Source organism: Crocodylus porosus, unplaced genomic scaffold, assembly GCF_001723895.1.
Source record: "Crocodylus porosus isolate Cpor-Errol unplaced genomic scaffold, CroPor_comp1, whole genome shotgun sequence".
Taxonomy (NCBI): domain Eukaryota; kingdom Metazoa; phylum Chordata; order Crocodylia; family Crocodylidae; genus Crocodylus; species Crocodylus porosus.
The window spans coordinates 70,020,596-70,030,788 of NW_017728906.1; positions in this window are offsets into that span (position 1 = coordinate 70,020,596).

Sequence of the window (10,193 nt, forward strand, 5' to 3'; positions counted from 1 at the left end):
GGGTCTTTAAGAGGAGGCTAGATGAATACCCTGCTGGCGTCATTTTACCCCAGTACTCTTTCCTACCATGGCAGGGGGGGTCTGACTAGATGATCTACTCAGGTCCCTTCCAACCCTAGAAAATATGAAACCATGACTTTGTTAGAAAACTGCTTACCTAAGCATTTGCAAAGTTAGTCCTATATATTGTTCTGCCTTTTGACCAGTAATTTTGCTGAGACACAGGAAAAAGCCTTTATTCCAGCTTCAGATCCAGTGCTCCCCAAAAATCCAAATTAATGTCACCCTAACAGTAGCTTTAGCTGGCACAGCTCCTTCCACCACTGGATGGCTCTGCACTGGTCTGCTTTTATAGTTTTCCAGCCTGCACTGCTTTAAGGACCTGGGCAGATATGTTTCTATTGATATAAAGTTGCAGACAGATGAGTTGCCAGGCTGTCTTCACCCAGCCCACTATAGAATTCCTTCCTTGGATGAATCAGTGGTCAATCTGTGAGGCGGTACAACAGATTATGGCAGTGGATGTGCTTTCTACAAGCATCAGGGAGAGCTCTAGATCCTAGGGTAATGTATGCCAACAGACAAATGTGATGCCCATTACAGAAGTGTAAGGGCCTTGTCACACATTCACAGTTGCAAATCATTTGAATGGTGTGATGTATTAAAGTTTGTGCATGTTAGCAGATGCCCCTCAACTGAAAGGCAACAACCTCAGAGCACCACAAGTAGACATAACATATGTTATACTGCTTAGACATGCATCTGCTTGTATTTTAACTGCACTTAGTAAGCATTAAGTTGAACATGTGACAACATCATTAAATGTGTTGTCTGTCTGGGCCCTAAGAAACAGAGAATTCTATCAATCCACCTCTTCAATTCGGATAAGAAGAATAATTTTGAAAAGTTTTCTTTTGTGTTTGAACAGAGTGGACTTTATTATAGTTACTCGATCATGTTGTATTGACCTCTTCTCACCAATATTTAGGTGACGGATTGTTGGTTTTCTTTTATTTTGATGCTTTTTATTTCTGATTATTTCTGTGCTGGAGACAGAATTGGGTTTCTAAAAGACAGTGGAGATATAGGACTCTGTGGCGCAGTTTAGACTAATGAATTTAAACTGTTTATAAACTGGAATCTTCATTTAACTTGGCCAGTCTGCTTCTAACTCCAATGTCCACATCATTAATGAAGATGTTGAACAATGTAGGTCCAAGGACAGAACCTTGGGGAGCCACTGGTCACAGAGCACCATGACGATTGACTTCCATCAACCACCACCCTCTGAGTCCGACCACAGAGCCAATTCCCCGGCCAGCAGATCATGGTTGGCCTGAGGCTGCAGTTGGCCAGTTTTGCCAAGAGGTGATCGTGAGATACCAGATTCCTGACTGATTGGGGTCGGGGAGGGCTCCAGAGCCACTCCTGCCCTCCTCTAGTTGTGTTCAGCCAGGAACAGCAATGGTGAAGATGGACATATTTCCCTTTTCCATACTTGCTCCTGGGGGAGCAGGGAACACCCTGGGGGACTAAACATAGAGAAGGAACCTGCATGCTGCCGCTGCTTTGGAAGTCGCTACTGTCCACAGCTATCAGGATCAGCTCTGGAGCCCTTCCATTGCTCCCTGGATCAGCCAAGGAAAGCAGGGATAGTGGTATTGGTGGGGGGAATGGAAGGGCAGGGAATGCTTCAGAGCATGTAGGGAAACAGAGGGGGTGGTCAGAGTGAGATGAGGAATGAGCATAAACAGGATTCTTATGTGATTTGAACTAAGGCCAGAAATTACATATAAACTGGTATAAGTAATCAGAAACTGCACAGAACAGAAGTTCAGTGCACATAAACTGCTTCAAAATGGCCGAGACCGATTTAAGATAAACCTGGATGGATGTAGTATCAGACTTAACTGGTTTAGGTTAAATCAATTTATTGAACTTCTGTCCTAGATCGCCTCTAGATTTAAGTTAATTCACAATCCCCCAGCATCCTAGGTGTTTTAAACCTCCTCCACAACCCACCCTCAGGGTGGGTGGGCTGTCCTTGGCCAAAGCTGTCTACTACAGCCAAGCAGGGAGGAGAGCTCTAGCACTCCCTGGCTTCTGGCCACTGCAGGCATGTGGCTTCATTTCCAGAATCAAAACTGAATGTCTATTCATTTGCTTATCAGTTCAATCTACATAGCTTAAACTAACCTGTGAAAATTGAATCGATTCAGCCTCAGACTTTTAGACTGTCTGTATTTAGCCTTGGGTACTTAAAGAAGTCCCCACTTCTCCCATGGTCTGCCTGCCCTGGTGGGGCTGGGAAGTGGGATTTTGGACTTTGGGATTTTGTAGTACATTTAAGCACTACACGATCAGCATAGAGGTCAGAAACCTCCTATGCTGAACCAGACAAAAACAGCTAAAATAATTCATCCAGGCTTTCACCAGTCAAAGTGCGAGATGTCCTGCATTCCATGGTACACTATGTTGGAAACTTCAAAGGGAGATTCTGCTTCGCCCAGACTTCAACAAAAATTCAGGTCAAGGGTTGAGGGTTTGTAAACTAATAATCCCCAGATGGCATGAGAGGAGCCATAACCAAAATTCATTTTTTCTCCTTCAAGTCATTGGGAATATGTTGAAAAGTAGTTTGGAAAGGCAACTGTGCTTTAATGTGACCAGCAATGATGGGAATATACTAACTAAGGGAAAAGTGACACGTAGCTCTGAAAAACTATATGTTTTTAGCTCAGCAACTGCAAAACTGAGAATGTGTGTGAACTTGCTTAAAGCCCCACACACTATAAAATCTATTAGACCCAAAATATCCAGCAAGGTATTCTTTTTGCATCAGAGCTCCCTGCAATTCTGTGTCAAATGGAAAGTTACTACAAAACTGGAAAGCACATTTTTTGACAAACCAGTTCTAAAAAACCGTCTGTAATCGGTTACTGTTGGTTTGCAGCGTAACGCAAAGGAACCACTACCACAAGGTTATGCAACCCACAGCAGGGGCCTGTTCACTGTGTGGACAGCTGGAAGAGTGGAAAGAGTACAGTGATATGACCAGCAACAAACTGAAAAGCAGGGATACCAAAGCAAAAGAACCTTTTATTCTATGTGGCTCAAGTGGGTTTTTGTGCTGTCTTTGGAAAAAGACATTTATGCATCTCTTTGTGTTATGACAGAGTTGTATTATGAACAGTATTGCTGTTTCCACTGTCATGCACTTTTACCTACTGATAGGGCTTTATTCTCTCCCATGTGCAAAGCAAAATACATTTGCTTCATTTCTACAGAATATAACCTTTCTGCAAAAGAATGCAATGCTGACTACATTTGGCTGGAAAATTTGAAAAGGGCTAAAGGTCATGAGGATGGCCTTAGCATTTTTGTGTGAGCTTGTGATACCACTTTACACATACATATCCCTCCCCCTCCACTGTTTTTAAAGAGGTTTTAAACTGGTTTGGCTTGTGTATGACTGACTGATAACTACAGATGGTCAGAAATTTTCTCTTATATCTTTTCATTTTAAAAAATGCTGTTCTGTTGAAGCAAACTTTGGAGGAAAACATCATTTCAGCATATCTCAAGTCTGGAAAAATACTTTTAATACTCTAGTAAACAGCCCATTTACAGAAGTTGTTTTGAAATAATTCCCTTGTTTGAAAATATTTTTTTAAGTCATAGTTTGGTAGGCCAGACCTCTTTATTTCAGTTTATTAGTCCATGCAGACTTTTCTTTTTGGCTTGAATACCAATACATGCTGGAAAACATGTATTTGAAATCTCAAAAAAGAAAAAAAAAAAGCAACATAGGACAAGAAAAGAGTTTCCTATCATGCTATATTGCTAATGTCTGCATTTGAGATATACAGGGTGGAATCTTGGCCCAGCTGCGTTCCATGACAAAACTGCGATTGACTGAAGTTAATAAGAGCATTTCACCCATTACTTACATCCCCTGACTGTTCTGGAGGACAGTTCTTTAGTATTCAATGGCAGCTGGGACAGTCTATCAATATTTTATTGTTTTCCTGTGTCTGGGTATTTAATTTTCATGTAGGGACCAATTTGGAATCAAACTGTGCTGTACACATATGCAGAAGCCAAAGTGCTGGATTTTTCACACTTACTAACAACTAGAAAAAAATGATCTTTTTGTTTGATTGGTTATGGTTTTCTGTTGTTTAGGACTTCCCTTTCCCCAAATGGTAAGTCTCCAAATAAGTCTGGGAGTCCTCAGTACTGCTAAATCACTGGTTATATAGGGTTTTTTTCCTCACATTCTGATGAATTTTCTTGCATGCATCATAGAGAAGTTGATGATGGCAGCTGATATCAAAACTAGAGCAAAACTGCAAGAATTCTTTGCTGTCAAATCCATATTATTAGCCTACTACCCTGCTCGCTATTGAGTTGCCTCTTTTCATGATCAGAGGTTACACTGACTGATCAGTAGACAAGGTAACTGAATTAGTCTGAAGACTAGAAGCTAAGGGGGAACATTCGGATGACCTAGCATCTTGGCATAGAGCATATCACAAAGTTGATAGATCTGAGAGTGAACGCTTCCAAGTTTTCAAAGGTCAGGTCTTGTACAAAGGGAGTATAAATGGCTATGTTTTCTTGGGGAGAAGCCAGCTTTTAAACTCTAGCCACTGGTTCATGCCAATTTCATTCTCAGTTCTCCCTCCTAAAATAAAAAGGACTGGGAATCCTGTTGTCTTCCATAACGGTATGAAAGACCCATGCAAACTGGTTTACTGACTCTACAATGAAACAGTAGCAAACAAACTCTGGGGTAAAGCATCCACACCTGAAGACAGGAGAGCAATCCAGGCTGCCTGCCAGCTAGCCCCACACTGAAGCACCTTCGTGCCCCAGCAAGTTCTTCCACAGTTCATTGCACCTGGCTGGAGAATCCCCAGGCTGGCAGGCTGGCCCTCAGGCTCTCCTTCCAGCTGAAGCTGCTCTGCCCCAGCCTGATGTGGTGCAGTTCCAGTGCACATGTAAACCACACATCTAGGATCTTCCCAGGAGCAATACGCTCCTCAGTTGATTGCTACACGTTAATAGCATGCGTAGACATATTCTAATCCAGTTGTTTTAAATCTGAGTTTTATTAGTACCTGGGTGGCTTGCCTTGCCAAAAAACATTACTGTAATGGAATATAAAGGCATGTTTCTCTGAATGGCCTTTACTCGGAGGGCCCTTTGCACCCTGAGTGCCTTCAGTATTTCCACAGGTCTATAAAAGCTCCCATTTAATGGAAGATTCTTAAGTTCCTAACTAAGCATATAGGCCCTAATCCTGCAAATGTGAATGTAGCTTCACTAATTCCAGTGGAACTCTATCTGCACTAGAAGTTAAAAACCATGAATCTTTGAAGAAGCAAAACCAAAGTGCCCAGTGGAAAAATGTACATGCTTTATAACCATCTTTTAATAATTCAGCCCCAGAAGAATGAGTGTTTTACCCATCCAGAACAAAGCTTCAGCTAGATAGCCAATGATTTGTCCTGTGTATTTATTTTAGAAGAATTTAATGCACAGAGTAGATCATTATGAGAATGAAGAAAACAGGAGACAAATATACTGGAGGGCCTACTCCTGTTAAGAAAATAATGAAAATTAACTCAGGTCTGACTTGAAGCAGTGTATCTCACTTATTCTCTTGAAATAAGGCTGACTTCCCTTATGTCCTAGAAGATTTCATTTACAGAGAAAAAGATCCTCTGGGTACTGTTTTCTTCTCCTCCTTTTCCGTACAAATTCAGATGACTGTGGATGATCTCCATGATACCTTCCACTGTTCCATCTACGCCTCTGTTCATCACCAAGATTACTGTCCCTCTGGTTAAAATCTGGAATTGATAAGCTTCAGTGGAGCCACCTGGTGAAAAAGCCTTTGCCAGGCTCCATGTGTCATCCTTTAGCACAGTGGGTGTCAAGCCTATTGAGTTAAAAATGAACACAAATGAATTTTATCCAAAGACAACCTTCTTGGTGAGGTGTATCAGCAGAAGTTTAATAGTATGCCTAAGTGAGAAGCTTCCATTCTTTGCCTTCCCTGGAGAGTGCTACATGCTAGCTAAATATGATTTTTAGAATCCTGTTAAACATGCTTAAGAATTATCTTGAATTTGTTAAAAAGGCCCTTGTGCTGTATCTTTTTTGCACAAATGAAGTGCATTTACCTACCATTCATTTTCAAAACAAGCTGATATCTAAGCATTTGGTAACCCCCAAAGGTATTTATTTTAATACACTGGCCTCTCACTTCTGAAGGTTATAGATTTCTCTGGAGATAAAAAAGATTCCACCAATAAATTTCAAAGAGACTTGGAAATATTTAGCTTGAATATATTAAATACCTCACATGTGTGAAAGAGCTTTTTGCTATTGAACTTTTCTTCATTTTTCTACTAATATGCATACAACCTGCTATATTTTAAAATGGTATTTGATCCAATACATTTGGTGTGTTTATACAGTTCAGCTATATAAAGATGTGTGATCTATCAGATCAGCCATGTTAGAAAATGAGAGCAAAATGCAATTAAGATTGATTTGCTTCCCACTTCATCTCCATAATGCAAAGCTTGACATGTGACACATGACTGTCTGAACAGACTAACACAGCTAACTATGTTCCCCAGAAGGGGAAATAAGTTAGTACTACTTAGGGGTTGCTTGACCTAACATCTAGGCAATTCTGCAAGTGTACCATGGAGGGTAAAATATGTGTTTCTTTTCACTTCAGTAGATGAAACGTTATGGTGTATTACCCCGCCAGCATTCTCACATGCAGATTGTTACTCCTGATGAACAACACCTTCTTTTTTCTCTGCTCTCTTTCACTATGCCCCCTCCCCTACACACACACACACACACACACACACACACACACACACACACTCACACACACACACACACACACACACACTGCAGCAGTCATGAATTTGAGTTTAATTGACACCATGACAAAAAAATGCTGACAGCCTCTGGAGCTTGCATATACTGCGCTAGTGATGATAGTACAGAGAGCGCAAGTGTTTTGTTCAAATTCTCTTCTATAAATGAGCTCTCAACATTGTCTTTCCTGTGAATGCCTGAGGTAATGATAGACAAAGAATTCTTAAGAGATGATACTACTATTTCAGCATGTGAAATTCCTGTCTTCAGAAATTAAAGTGACATCTGTTGCCTCCAGGCTAGTCAATCTTGACTTAACAACTTTAGAAATGTACAGGTGTGCCATTAATCAGTTATGAAGCTTGTCCACTGCTTCCAAAATACTGGAGACCTAGGTGAAGAGTTACTAGCAAAAATAACAAAACTCTAAAGATGATGGAGTATAAAAGAAATGAAAAAGAAAAAAATTATCTTTCTTGAATTCACTCCAAATCATTATGCATGCTGAACAGAGTCTCCTATAAGGAAATAAGGTGTGGAACAACAACACAGCTATTGTTTGCAGGGGAAAAGAGGGTTATACAATAAGCAAAGTAAGTTTCTGATAATTTGACTTCAGCTGGACAGTTGCCTGGATCACTCATGAATATTACACAATTATTGGCTGAAGGACCATTTTAACATAGCACCTGAAGGCAAAAAGCACCAGCAGAGTGTGTTCTTTTTTAGTCAACTGCCAAGGGATTTACTAAGATTTTAAGAGAAAAAAATGCATCTCTTCTTAGAAAGGAAGCAAAGTCTCATTTTGTCAACAAACTTATTTTGCTGAGTGGCAATCGCAAAGACTGCATTTTTCCTAGCTTATTTTTATTTGAAGATCATCTCAGATGCAAAGCTCAAATATTCTGGTTCCCTTTTCAGTTTTTGTCTCTCAAGTAGAGAGATGCTAATGTCTTGGTCCCTGCTTTGTCTTGAGAGCTTTGATTTCCTGTTGGTATGCCATAAGCATCAGAGGTTGAGAAGGAAGCAGCTCACATCAAGTCTAAACTTCGACCAAAGCACAAAGCCTGAGAAATACATGACTGCACCAGGAACTTTGGCCTCTTAGAGGTATCACTTCAGAGAAATGTCTTCAGAAGAGAAATGGGCTGAAATCCTCCCTGGTATAGTACTGCTGAAGTCAAGAACTAGATGCATTCTCTTTTCTATAACAGATTAAATCGTGCAGGAGAAGCACAGGAAAACCTACCTCTTTCACATTATTTTAGTTACCAAATGATATGTGGTTGAATCTAAAAGGTCTTATCCTGCATACCTTGTTCAGACAAACTCTCCTGGTTGTAAAAGAAGTTTTACCCCAAGCAGAGTGGGCTTTGTGCTACCACCCAGCTCTTTCCATCTGGACAGATTATCTTCAGAAAGGATTGATTGGTGACCCATGTGGCAAGAAACAAATAGAACTCTCATCTCCCCAGCAGAGGCATATTGGTATAAATTAAACCCAATTTTCATTTTCTGGAATAACATTAGCATCTATAAAGAAATGAATTGCTCAGCTGGCCTCTTAATCCAGATGACAGTTTTATTACAATTAAAATATCACCCCTAGGAAGCCCTTTGTTTCCATTTGACAGATTTTATTGTGTTTATATGGCTAATGAAGCAGAATGAAATTATGCATATTATATTACATTTTAAATGACTGATTTATTGTATTTAAAAACTAAAATTTATCATGCATGGTCTTTAATGCCATACAAACCACATTAGTACTGCTGTTATTTTATATTTTTGATTTTATGATTTGCCTGATTTCAATAAAGCTTTCTGATCACACAAAAATTGTGTGAATTCATGCCCCATGGCTAAAACAGCCAACACTGCTTTGGAGTGTTAACAGCAGTAAAAATGCTTTAATACTTGCTTTTTCTTACACTTCACATTGGTGGTTCTAATTTTGTTCCATAAAAGTTCATTGTATATGTATATGCTACCATTGATGTATGTATGTATATGTATTGTATATGCTGCCATTAATGACTATTGCAGGAGAAATTTTGATTTGGGCCTCAGAGCAATAATAATTCCATATAGGCAGACAACTGTGCATACATTCTACACAGACAAAGCTTCTTGGAAGTCAGCTATTGCTTCATTAAGAAAAATGAGTATGTGTATAATTATCTGTCCAGTTTATTATATATAGTTTATATATAGTGTGTGTATGTATATATATATAATAATTTGTCCACACGTGCATTCCCATTAGTTTAGCTACTATCTGAAATATCTGTCTTTGCTTTAGTTATAATTTTAAGTTCATAACACTTAAAAGTTCTCTCACACTACTCTAAAAGCATGACACTCTCAGTAGGTAATTGTGAAAGAAGCTGTCCTACATAGACAAACCACAACTTTAGTTGTAGAAATTTCCATCCATATAAGTTTTTAAGACCATGTTGGACAAACACTAAGTTGAGATGGTTTAGATATGGATGATCCCACTGGGCACATCTACATGTGCCTTTATGCACTGTAGTTACAACGCATTGTAATAACGCATTAAGTTTAGTACCTGTAATAATGGGTACTAAATGTACAGTAATGCCAGCGCATGTGTTTTTTAGTGATGCTAATGCACAGTAGACTAATTCTACTGCACATTAGTGCAATAGCATGGCTTTTGCTCTGACACGCTAATGCACAGTAAAATTAGTCTACTATGCATTTAGTATCTTCTGTAAATGCATCCACTGTGAGCAACAGTTGGTTAACTTAGACTACATAAGACTACATCCTGAAGTCCATTCCATCCCTATTTTTTGATGATATTTTATTATTTTAACTTGAATGACTGGGGAGGAAATCTTGAAAATGTGAATCATTAAGTTTAGAATTATTATAGCATCCTAGAGAAGTAGGGCTTGAATGGACCTTCAGAGGTCACCTAGTTCAATCCCCTGCCTGAGGCAGGATCATCTATATCCAAACCATCCTAGACAATCTGTAATCTAAATTCTACATAAGACTACTATCAACCCTGGCACAACATAGACCTAACACCCTACTCTGCCACAGGTAAAGCAGGGGAATCATCACAGCCAACATCCTGCTTCTATGAAATGCTGTCAATATATACTCAAGAGATCCCAGGTAGAGGGCTATGCCCCCCATTATACAGGAAGGCCAAACCCCCATAGTCCATATCAATCTGATCATGGACTAAAATTCCTTCCTGACCCCAAATATGGCAATCAGTCTGACCCTGCGTGGAGGGACAAGAC